The sequence below is a fragment of the Mesocricetus auratus genome, unplaced genomic scaffold (genome assembly GCF_017639785.1).
Source record: "Mesocricetus auratus isolate SY011 unplaced genomic scaffold, BCM_Maur_2.0 Super-Scaffold_6730, whole genome shotgun sequence".
Classification (NCBI taxonomy): domain Eukaryota; kingdom Metazoa; phylum Chordata; class Mammalia; order Rodentia; family Cricetidae; genus Mesocricetus; species Mesocricetus auratus.
The window spans coordinates 15,381,163-15,394,042 of NW_024429184.1; the positions used below are offsets into that span (position 1 = coordinate 15,381,163).

General features: G+C 42.0%; 1 protein-coding gene and 1 pseudogene across 2 annotated transcripts in view; one reads left to right on the top strand and one right to left on the bottom strand.

Annotated features, from left to right (window-relative positions):
• Positions 1 to 12,880, top strand: part of Rnf38 (ring finger protein 38) — a 107,285-nt gene that overhangs the window by 52,278 nt on the left and 42,127 nt on the right. The gene's annotated exons all lie outside the window — the stretch shown is intronic.
• LOC121137206 lies at positions 10,064 to 10,651 on the bottom strand (annotated as a pseudogene).

A 12,880-nucleotide genomic window follows, 5' to 3' on the forward strand; every position in this document is an offset into this window, starting at 1 on the left:
GTGCTTCCAGAATATTCATGCCTCTACTGTGCCATAGGGTATCGTGCCAGGCTGTGGTGCTTCTGAGGCATCACAGCTGGGTAGGACCGTTGGTGGTTTCCTTCCTTTGGAGGACTGCGTGGTATCTTTCGGTACCATGAAAGCCTGTCCTCCCCGAGGAGGGTCAGGCCAATTCCTCACAGGGGCCTCAGAGCCTGCATCTGAATGAATCCCATGGTTATCTTTAGAAACAGGGACTTGCCTTATGCCTCTGGGAAGCAGCCTAGGCAATAGCAAGTCTGTAATGTTCGGAGAGTCTCTTGAACCAAAACTCAAAAGAGGGCTTCTCATGCCTGGAGTTGGGGGATTTGTTAAATGGTCTTTGGGTCTTGAAGGGAACACTGTCAGCTCAGATGAGAAATTTTCATTTAAACTATATATGTGTATTTATGCACAGACTTGCATGTATTAGTTGCTTTTTATGCAGATTGTTATAGTATGATTCTTTATGACTGTTTCAAACATTCTTATGGTTTTTCCCCTTCTTTTGTATTTATTCCCCCATTTCTCCCATTTCCTGATCAGATCACACATACCCTCTGTTCCCCCTCTGTTGCTTCCCTCTCTACCTCCCCAAGCAGTGGTCCCTTTTTGCTTTCCTGGTTTCTGCACTTACTCTAGGATATGCACTCACATCTGAAGATTTGGAGCTGGGTAGTCTCAGATGAAGGAACGAACATTCAGGGTTTGTCTTTCTGGATCTAGCTGTCCTGGAACTTGCTCTGTAGACCAGGCTGGCCTTGAACTCAAGATCCACCTACTTCTGCCTCCCTAGTGCTGGGATTAAAGGCGTGAGCCATCTTTTCAAGTTTCATTCATTTACTTGCAAAGTTGATGGTTTTATTTTTCTTTACAGCTGAGTAGTAGCTTATAGCATATATGTACCACATTTTCATTAGATGTTTGTCAGTTGGAGGACTTTAGATCGTTTCCATTTTTAGCCACTGTGAACAGGTCAGCAAGGAACATGGCTGACTAGTATATGGAGTAGAATGGCAAGTCCTTTGGGCATATGTGTCACATATGTACAGCTGCCATCGTCATGTGGCAGGTTATTTTTAGTCTCAAGAGAATTCTCCACACTGATTTCCAGAGAGACTGGACCAGTGTATGGAGTGAGGGTTCCCATTCCCATACTCCCTTTAGCATTTGTTGTCAGTTATTTTGTTGATCTTTGCTATTTAGACTCTGGTAAGATGAAATCTCAAAGTTGTTTTCATTTGCATTTTTGTAATTTCTGGGGATGATGAAAAAATTTTGAGATATTAGCCAGTTTTTTCTTCTTTTGAGAACACTTTGTTCTCAAAAGTACTTAATATAATACTTAAATATAACTATTCTTAATGCTTATTCGGAACACTGATGTATGAACTCATTAAATAAACTGGTTCATGTATTCCATCTCAGCTGCCAGTACCTTTGCTTTTTTATTTCCTCCTGCCCTCCCCTTGCACGTGGGAAAAGAAGGGCAGTTAAGTGAGCTCACTGCGGTTGGGGACAGCAGTGGTGCCCGTCTCCCGAGGACTTCACTTTTCGCGTTGTTGTGTCTTTTGGTTCTTTGCTGTGTTTGAGTTTCTGCCTTTTCAGGTTATGCCACTTCTGTTTTTTAAAAAGCTGTTACTTGTCTAACATTCTAGGAAAACAGGATCTGTGTAACCAAGTGTGACTTCCAATGCCAGCCGTGCGATGGTTTGGCAGAAGTCATTTGGGGTGGGGGTGGAGGAAGGAAGGAGGGAGTAGTGAGGGCTTTGTGCTAGGACAGAAGTAGTAGATTGTTACATGTGGGGTTTAGTATTTCCTTTTAACCATCAGTATCCAAGCTTATGCTCTTCTTGTGGGAACAAAGGGCACGTCTCCAGAACACAGTCTAAAAACTGATGAGCTACTGTGCTCGCACTCCTCATTGAAGATCTTCAAAAGTCTCCCATGTTTTATACCCAAAGCTTAGAATTGCACCCCATTTTCCTTCACTTTCATCTCTATTTGTCTTCTTCCCTAGGAACATCCCAAGGTCTGACCAGTGCAAACCCTGCATACTCCAGGGTCTCAGTCTGAGCACCACTCACACAGCTTAGAGTTAGAAACCTGACTGGGGTGGCCAGGGAATGAAGAAAGGAGAGACACAGACAGAGCTGGTGGGCAGTGTGATTGTGAAAGGCACCAACTATGCAACAACCAGGCACATTAGTGCTTTTATTAAGGGAGGGCTTAGCTAGTCTCAGCAGGAGGTCACTGTAGGAGAACTGTCTCAGGCAGCCACAGCTGATAGTTTTTACACATGCTGGTCCATGCACTTGGGCCAGAGGAAGGCTTTGCTTTGCTTTGTCAGTCCCATGATTCTGAGGCTTTGGAGTCCTCGACATGGCTGTGCTCATGTCATAACACACATTACTCACAGTTTCATCTATGTTCACTCAGAACTCCGTCCCTCCTTACACAGTCACTCAGGGCTTCCTTCGCTTTCTACATCATCTTGGCAGGTAGCATTTTTTGTTGCTAATTAACACAGCCTCAGAAATGTTTTTAATGTGACTTTTAGGGTACTCGTGATCAAAATAGGTTGATAGTGAGAAAACCTATTTGGGTTAGATGGTGTCTGAAGTTCACTCTAGGTGTAGTAGTTCTAAATGAAAGGAACTGATGATATCTAGACCATGAGGCCACTTGCAGACTGGAGCACTAGTCAAGGAACAACAATTTCAACACAAAGAAAATTGTTTTAGGGACTGCTTCTTAGGGACATGTGTGTTGGTCATTTATCTTGACATTAATAGAGAAAGTTCCATTAGCTTAAAATAAGAAATCAATTTTGAAAAATTCAAACAGTGTTGATCTGTTTAGAAAAGCAATTAGGAGTAGGGTAGATACCTTATCTGAAGTCATTAGGACTGGAAATGCTTCAGATTTTAGAATATTTCATAGAGTTCCTCCTTGAACATAGTTAATCCAAAATTAGTAACACTGTAAACTGTGTGTACATTGTGTTTTATTTACAGTGTGTGTGTGTGCATACCAAGGCACATTTGTGTGCCAGATATCTTTTCCCAGTAAGCCATCTCGCTGTCAGACCCTTTTGTAGTACATCAAAAAGTTTGTGGTTGGGCACGGAGAGATGGACAATGAATGAGACCCTGAGTTTGTTCCACACCCATTTAAAATGACTGGTGTGATAGTGCATGTCTGTGATCCCCTCCAAAGGAGAGCCCCAACATTTTCATGGGACAATTGTCCAAACGCTCTTGAAATAATGTGTCAGAAAAAAGAACCGACCTCAAAACAAAGAACTGAATCCCAAAAGTTGTCCTCAGCCTCCACACGTGTACCTTAGCATGTGTGCTCAGTTGTGCCCCCCATAGCACATACCCTAGTCACTGTCACACATACCATACCCAATCCCACACACAGTCACACCGAAATCACGTGTATACACACCCCAACCACTCACACACATTCACATACTCTCATACACAACAACCACTCACCCACCAAAACACTCTCTTACACACACACACACACACAGACACGTAAATAACTACCCCCCAAAAGTTTCGGATTTTAATAGTATTTTAGATTTTAATGTAAAGCTGCTAAATACAAATTGTAGAAATAAAATGTATAATTTTAGGTCAGAAGAGGAATAGGAAGCCTTGCTTATAACGTGCAGTAAGGGTTTAAGAGGTGTGTGGGACACGGGTAAAGGCAAACAAAATAAAATACTGGAGTAGAGTTAATTGGTTATAGAAAATGTGAATGTTAAAGTTACCTGTTAAATAGCAAACTTGGTTACAGAATAACTTTCCAACCCTGTGTTTTATACAAGAAGTAGACGTACAACAAAGTGGAACAAGACTGAATAACAGGTGAGCAAGGAGTCAGAGATGGGGACACATGTGTGACCCAGCACTCGGAGGCACAGGCAGGGTGACTGGGGACTGAGAAAACAGCCTGTGCTCCATGAGACTGGCTCACAAAGACAGGCAAAGAAAACAATGTGGGTGGCAACACACGGAAATTGATTTTTTTGGTGGGGGAGGACAGTCTCTGGTAACATAAGTCAATTCCTGAGCTTTCTACCTCAGTCTCTCAAATGCAGGAATTAAAGGTGTCACCTGACCCAAATAGAAGTGACATTTTTAGTAGAATTCAGATCATACATTATTAATCTGTACAAGAGAGTCAAGAGGTATAATGTGTAGTTAATGTAGGATTGTGAACAAAAATATATTTGATACTATGTACATACTTTTTGTCCATGGTTAGTGGCTCATAACTAACTCCCCAAAGCATGTCAGAAAATTCTAATTTTGTTTCTGCCTTGGAGCTGTCCATAAAGGAATTTTTTGACCTACTTTGTATGATACAAGTGGCAAGGGCCTTCATTCTCCAAATCCATGAGGAAGGGATACTAAAGAATCTGGGGTATGTTTTCAATTAGTAGTTCCTCTTCAGATATACCTCACCGGCTATGGCACTGTTGCTCCACAAAGTAAGGCGCACTAGAGAATGAACAGCCAGGTCTAGACCCAGTAACAGATATGGTCATCCCTCTACAGCGCTAGTCCTGTGAGAATCCAGGTCTAGACCCAGTAACAGATACGGTCATCCCTCTACAGTGCTAGTCCTGTGAGAATCCAGGTCTAGACCCAGCACTTGAGTGCTTCCATTTAGAATGTTTTTGTAGAGGGTGTACCTCGAGAGGGTAACGAAACTGTGTTCCCTCCCTCAGCCTCAGACTGCCATTCATCTCTTCATCGTATTCTTGGTAGTGTCCTTTATAGTGGGCAGCTAAGCATGTGTTTCCCTGAGTTCTGTAATCCGATCAAGTAAATTTAGCAAGCCTGGGAGGGGATTGTGGGAAACCTAGTGTATATATAGCTAGCTGTTCAGAAGCACAGGTCATAAATTGAGGCTTGTGTTAGCATCTAAAGTGAAGGGAGCTGAGTATACACCTGTCTCAAAGCAATCAACCCCTCAAATGCCAAGACAGACATCAACAAAATATGTAAAGAAAGGTTCTCTGCTGGGGGCTGAGCCCTACGCCTGTGGGATCTGCCTCTGTCTCCACGTAGACAGACAGAACTGAGGTCCTCTAGCCAGTAGCTGGATGGACAGACATCCGTGTGGCTGGAATGACACCCATCAAAGGTTGCTGCAGCCTTGCATATTTTTTGGCAGGGAAAAGCCTTACCTTTTAAGAAGTCTTACGTGTTAACATTTGTGTTATTGAGAGCAGAGAAAAAACAAGTTTGTCCTTACTCAACTCCCAATATTTAAGGCCAAAACCATTAAGAGTAGGAAGAAAGTAATAAAATTCCAGGAATAGAAGGTATTCTGATGCTGTAGGAGGATTGCCACTATATGTTAGCATGCTGACAAGCAGATACAGCCGTCTACAAAATATATTGCCTTAAAGACTTTTAATATGTTTATTACCTCTTCCTTTGTGTGGCTAGGAAGTATAGGATAGCTAAATGGTCTAACAGTGCTGTATTCTCCTTAGGAACCTAGTTAAGGAAGATCTGCTTCCACCAGTGTAGCATGATAAATAAAAGAAAGACCCAGAGACAGATATTGGGGTTCAAGCTTCAAGCTGAAGATCAGAGCGGCAAAGCAGCTTAAGTCAGTGGATCTTATCCCTACCCAGCTGAAGTGGCAATCCTGTCCCCACAAATCCTCAGAGGCAAAGGCTCTCAGACCCTGTCTCCTCCTCCTCATATTCCTTTCTCCACCCAGCCATGTCCTCCTGTCTCCACCCCCCTAGTGTGGAATTAAAGGCATGTGATCCCAGATGCTGAGATCACATGTGTGTGAACTGTTTCTTTTAAGACTGGATTAATTTCGTGTAGTCAGTGTGGCCTTGAGCTAACAGAGATCTGTCTACCTCTTAATCCTGAGCCCGAATTAAAGGTGTGTACCACCACTGCCTAGCTCTATGGCTGCTGGGATTAAAGATGTGTATTACCACTGCCTGACCTCCATATTTTGAGGCTGGCTTTGCTTTCTGAATCCTCAGGCAAACTTTAATAAATCATAAACACTACACCACCACACTCCAGGTTCATTCAGGTTGTTGACCAAGCTCATTTTCCTGTAGCTGTGACTGAGGAGCTGAGCTCCTGCTTGCCTCCAGCCAGCAATAGGTTCTAGCTGCCCACAGTCCTGCCATGTGACCCTTTCCATAGGCGGTTCACAGCGTGTCTCTGCTTCAAGAGCAGAAGGAGACTCTCTAGACAGCTCAGATGGAGTGTTATGTAATGCACCATAACTGCAGGAATGACATCACCTCACTTTTGCCATGTTCTTCTAGCTGGAAGTCACTCACAGGCTTCTAGTGTACCTATTGGAAGAGGACTACACAAAAACAGTGACTCATTAGCAGTTACCTCGGGGTATGTCCATAATAGAAGGGAGAAATAGATAAAGAGAATTTGAATAATATAATTAGCAAGCTGATTTATTACCTTTAAAGTATATATATGTGGTGTTTTGTATCTTTAATTGTATTTATTTGAGAGAGAGAGAGAGAGAGAGAGAGAGAGAGAGAGAGAGAGAGAGAGAGAGAGTGTGTGTGTGTGTGTGTGTGTGTGTGAAGACAACTTGAGTCGGTTCTCCCCTTTAATCATGTGGGTACAAGTATCAAACTCAGGTTGTCAGACCTGGTGGCAAGTCCTTTACCATTGTCATCGCATTAGCCTGCTTTTTAGGATTTCAAAATACTATCTTTACCATTTAATTTTAGAACATCCTCAAAACCCATCCCTCTACCCCCCCTCAAAAAAGCCCCAAACCTGTTCCAAGTAGCAGTCACCTGCCATTCATCTCCTCAGTCCCTAACAACCATTTATCTTTTGTATACAGCTCGCAGAACTTGGGCATCAGTGTCTTGTTGGCTCTTTGCAGGGAGATGGTTTATTTTCCAGAGTCCTGTGGATGGAACCCAGGGTTTTGTGCATACCAGGCAATACTCTACCTCAGCTACACTACAGCCCTGAACTTTTACATGTATTTGCTTTTTGGTCACATGATAGATTTTTGTTTTAACATTTTTGGGAACTAAAAGTTTCCAAAGTGCCATAGCTTATACATTTCCATCAATAGTGTATGAGGGTTCACATTTTCCTGACACATTTATAATGTGTTTTAAGTTCTTGTAATTCTAGTGTGAAATAACATCTAGACAAAACACTTCTAATTTTTCATCAAAAGAAAACTCTGTTAAACAACCACCACCAAAAAATAAAAAATACTAGCCAGAATAGGGGAGCAGGTTTGTCTTGGAGCTTAAATTTTTTTATTTGCCCCATAAAAAGTTACACTATTTTAAGCATTTTTTATTTAAGGTTTTGATTTGTGTTGATTAGAATTGTACTCAGGGCACATATTTCCTGAGCTGGAGCCTTGAAAGGTCTGTAGAGTGTGGCATAGACAGGTACTGCTGGCTTTGTGAGGATGTAGTGTCTCACAAATGTCCACAGTCACTCAGCATCGACTGCATTATGAAGATTATCAGTAGCAGTAGCTACTGCCAGTTTATTAAGTGGGCAATGTTACATAGATACACGATACTAGGAGTCTCCACAGCAGTGTGTGTCAGTTGGACTCATGATTATGCGGATTCACGAAGTGCACTAGGATTCCCTAGAGCAAGCTTGTTTCTTCTCAAACACAGTGCAGTAACAAGGTGTTCATGTGGTCCAGTCAACCAAGAACATGTAGTATGCCTTGCATCCAAAGTTTTTTAAGGCTCTCATGTCCACATATTCCTTTTCAGTGATTACTTTTTTTTTCCCTGGTCATCCCTGAAATGAAGGAACTTATCTATGCTGTTCTAGCCCTTAATTTTTCTTTAAACCAGTTTTATTTTTTTGAAGCATTTTTGTAAATAAATTAATTTTACTTCCTATTTCACTGGCTTTGATTACACTTCTCCTTAATTTCTTGTTGTTTGTTAGCTGCAGCTGGCTAGTTTTATGCCTCTCCTCCCCAGATATTTCTGGAACCCTGTGTGTGTGATCTAAGGGTTGTCTTCTCAGCAGGTCCTTTAACCCCGGCGTCTTTAGCTTTTACAGCAGGCTGCTATTCATGTTGGTCCCATGGGTCCTTTTAGCTTAAGTATGAATCCAATTCCTAGGTTACTACAGGTCATAAAAACCATAGTAAAGCCTCCGGGATTTAACAGATGGGCATTTATAACAAAGAGAACTTATAATTTGTCTATGAAGTGTCACTGTTCTCAAAGTAAAGTGGCTTCAGGGCTTTTCTCTTCCTGCTCTAGTGCTTGGCTTGCTGCTGTCCCTGGAGTTATCCTTTCTTTCCAAGGCAGTACCCTTAAATAAACACTGCTGTTTTCTACCTCAAAATAGACTCTAAACTATTTGCATTTACTCTTGGTTGCAGTAAAAAAAATGGCACAATCTTTTAGGAGCAATTTAGATTATATCTAGAAAAAAGTAAAGCACGTATTCTTTGCATAAGTAATTCCACTGCTACAAATTTGCCTTTATGGATATATTTTCAAACGTATGCCAAACTACATTTTACAAGAATTTTCATGATTAAAAGACCATCCCTAACAATAAAAATACAGGATTTGTTGGAAAGAATTACAGATCTGTGCTTAGCCTTTTCCTGTGTCTGGCTGTACAGTGGACTGACTGGTCAAAGCTATGTTGTTATGATAGAATACCCCTAAGATTAGGTTTATAGAGTAATATATAATGAGAGTTATAATTATAGTTGTAGCTGAGATGCTCTTTGTTATGTAACATCTCCTGTTTTTAAAGGTATAAAAGGGCTGGGGAGATGGATCAGTGGGTAAAGCTTGCCCAAGCATTCAGACCTGAGTTTGAATTCCCTGAACCCACATAAAGCTGGGCATGATAGCATGTATTTGTAATCCCAGTGCTGCAATGGGGAAATAAGAGGAGACAGGAGAACCCCTAGAAGCTCTTGGGTGAGCTAAGCAGCAGCAAAACACAACACCTGAGATCATCCTCTGGCCTCAACACATGTGCTGTGGCATGGGACTGCCGTGTCCTTGCATACAATCAAATTTGCAGACACTCAAATGGAGATATACTTTTAAAAGTACAGGCAGACAATAGAGGAAACCTTATTGCTTCAGGGTCAGTTCCTGCCTGCACATCCTGTCCTAGCGAGGAGTATGCTGCACCATGCATGCTTGTGCTCCTAGCTCCGTGTCTCAAATGCTGTTTTCCTGTTCTGACTCTGTTGGTCCTGGGCATGCTGATTTAGTAATCTTTGGAATTCCTTGGTTGACTTTGCAGCCTATATTTTCTTTCACTCCCTTCTCATCTTGCTGGCACGTTTTTCCTCTATTATTCCACTGTCTGTGGTCTTACCACTGTAGTCTCTCACTTGCACAGTGGGAACAGCCGCTTGACCACTCAGCTGCCACAAAGCCCAGTCGTTAACTGCTGCTAAGGAAGACTGTCAGTGGGCTTAGATTTGGATGGACCTTTGCTGCCCCCTTCTGGTTCTTAGCAGCTGTAATTGGAAGTTTGGAAGTTGGTGCTAATTAAATCTTCCTGTGGACAGGTGTTCACATTTCTTGTGAAACTGTATTATGTGGATTGTTTGTAGTGGATGCAGTCTTGGCCTGCTTGTAGTGGAAAAATTCTTTTAGGAAGGTGAGTGAGAAAAGCAAGCTTTATGAAAAGTTTTGAAGTATCTTGTTGTTGGGTTTCCCCCCACCTCTTTGCCCTTTTCCTTAACTCTTAAGAGAGTTATTTGTTTGTTTGATTATGTATACAATGCTTTGCATGTATGCTTGGAGGACAGAAGAGGGCACCTGATCTCATTATAGATGGTTGTGAGATCTGGATCACCTGTGCTGGTGGAGCTGTCACCATGCCTCTGGCTAGAGACCTATTACACCCTTCCTTGGAAGAGGACAGACTTGGTAAAACTTGAATAATTAAGACAGAGAACTAGCACAATTAAAATTTGCTTAACATTTTTTTTCAGGGAGAATACACCACACTTTAAGAAAAACACTCTACAGTCCAGGTTCTTTATTTTATTTTATTAGTACATTAGGCCATGAATTCATACGGAATGGGCTCCAGCAGCTCAGGCTCCTTCCCATTAGTCCTCACAAAGTGTGCTGGGAGGCTCAGGCTGGCGCTTCAGCTGAACCCAGGCGCCTTCCCTTTGGCTCCCTTTTTCTTCTGGTCGTTTTCCTTCACCTGTTTGAGGAAGCCGTCTCTCCTCCCAGAGTGCTTGATGCACTCAGTCATCACATTAATTCTCTTAGCAAGAATCTTGTCCTCAACTTGCTGGTTTACAGTGATGTCCACATCATGCTGGGTGACACTGTAGACCCTTCCGGTTTTGCCATGGTAACACTTATTCCTTTTGAACAGTGGCTACAATATCACCCTTTTTGTAGATGCACATGTATGTGGCCAAAGGAGCAACTCCATGTTTCTCAAAAGGCATAGAGAACATATCAAGTGCTCTCCTCTTTCCCTTTGGCGAGTTACTGGAAGATGGCTGCTGAGGCTAAGACAAGTGATTCATGTGCACTTCCTTCTTCCTTCCTTCCTTCCTTCCTTCCTTCCTTCCTTCCTTCCTTCCTTTCTTCCTTCCTCCTTCTCCCTCCTTCTCCTTCTCCCTCCTCCTCTTCCTCCTCCTCTCCCTCCTCCTCCTCCTCCTCCTTCTTTCTTCAAGATAGAGTTTTCCTGTATAGCTTTGGAGGCTGTCCTGGAACTAGCTCTTGTAGACCAGGCTGGTCTCAAACTCATAGAGATCCCCCTGCCTCTATTCCCAAGCAGTAGGATCAAAGGCCTGTGACACAACCACCCAGCTGCATTTATTAATCATCTTTTAATGTCTTAAAATAGGAAATGACCTTCTTTTCCATCTTTGAACCCTTTTTGCCTTCCAGCATACCTCCAACATGGTCATCTGTGATAGACAAGTAGAACCATGAACTTCCTTCAAAGAGCTTAAGTTCAATCAGGGAAACAGGCATTTAATAAGCATTATTTTACCATAGAAGAGTTTAAATAGATAATACAGCCTGTAGCCTTATAGCCTTCCTTTTCATAGAACAGTACGTAAGATAACAATTACCTTGATAATCCTTAGTATGTAGTAAAACAAATCTGAAAAACAAATTTTACAGGTGTGTGTGGGGGGATGTAAGTCAAGGCCTTCAGCATACTAGATAAGAGTTTTAAAATAATGTAACAGCAGATCAATACCAAACCATTAGTTATAGCTAAAAACTTAAGGGTGGACAAAACTAATGGTGTGTTAGTGTTCTAGTAATGTCCCAATACAGAGAAAAATATGATGGCATGAAAAGAATTGTCAAACCCTTGAGAAAATGAGGATAGACTCAGAATTGGAGTGGTGTGAGTTTTCTCAGTTGACTGCCAAGTGTAAAATCTTTAATGGTTCCCTATAACCAAGATTTTTAATGACTGCTATAACTCCTTTGCATTAGAATGTAACCTACCTGGACTGATGTCAATAAATAACTACCAGACACATTTTTGAAGTATTTTCCTGTTTTTTTTTTTTGTTTTTTGTTTTGTTTGTTTTTTTTTGAGACAGGGTTTCTCTGCGGCTTTAGAGCCTGTCCTGGAACTTGCTTGGTAGACCAGACTTGGTCTCGAACTCACACAGATCCACCTGCCTCTGACTCCCAAGTGCTGGGATTAAAGGCATGCGCCACCACCGCCCAGCCCAGTATTTTCCTATTTGATAGGCATTGATTTGATAAATTTTTTTCAGTTCATTATCACCATGGCAGGGAGCATGGTGGTGTTCAGACAGACATGGTGCTGACTGTATTTTTTTATTTATAAAATTATTAATTGATAAAATTTTAAGGAACTTAAATGTATACTTTAAGAAGTTTTGTTGTCCCTCACAATTTCCACCTGTCATGAAAACCAGTTGTTAAAAGGGCGGGGGGGGGGGCTTGGAGTCAGAGTCAGAATTCTCAAGAAACTCTTGCCACAGCAACAACTTTTCTTTCAGGTGCTGTATATACAACTCTAAAATGTTGTTAGTTTACTAGCATGTACTAGTTACATACATCCCAAGTGCCATGCCACATGAAGCTAGTATCTAGCTAATGACCTTCTGGGCTGTGCAGATGTAGAAAATCCCCATTACAGAAAGTTTTGTTTTGTTTTTTAAAGCAGCTCTCCGGGGCTTTTTGCCATTGTGGAAAGACAGCAAGTAAAGCTTAGGTAGACTACTGTTCACAACTACTCAGATATAAGTTTCAGCCCCACCACATTAAGAGTCGGCTGTCTCTTATCAAAAGCATAACGATTACTGTGTCTTTATCAGTATCAGATTTGGGGGCTAAGAAGACATTTACAAGCGTTGTGTAGTGTTGAATGCCTCTGATTGACTTTAATATCAGCAGAGGCCGGCAGATCTCTGATTTCGGGGCCAGCCTGGTCTAAAGTGTGAGTTCTAGGACAATGAGGACTACATGGTAGGAACCTGTCTCAAAGAAAGGTGTGGGGGGTGGAGAGAAGAGGGGAGAAAGAGGAGAGGGAGAAAGAGGAGAGAGAGAGAGAGAGAGAGAGAGAGAGAGAGAGAGAGAGAGAGAGAGAGAGGAGAGAGAGAGAGAGAGAGAGAGAGAGAGAGAGAGAGAGAGAGAGAGAGAGAGAGAGAGAGAGAGAGAGAATGAGAATTTAGAGAAGGTGCACCCACTATATGCACCCAAAGGCTTGTTTAGGACTTACAACTTTCAATGTTGTCTCCAAACTGCTTTATAAAACCGGCAGAGGGTGTGTGTGTGTGTGTGTGTGTGTGTGTGTGTGTGTGTGTGTGTGTGTGTGATCAGCTACAT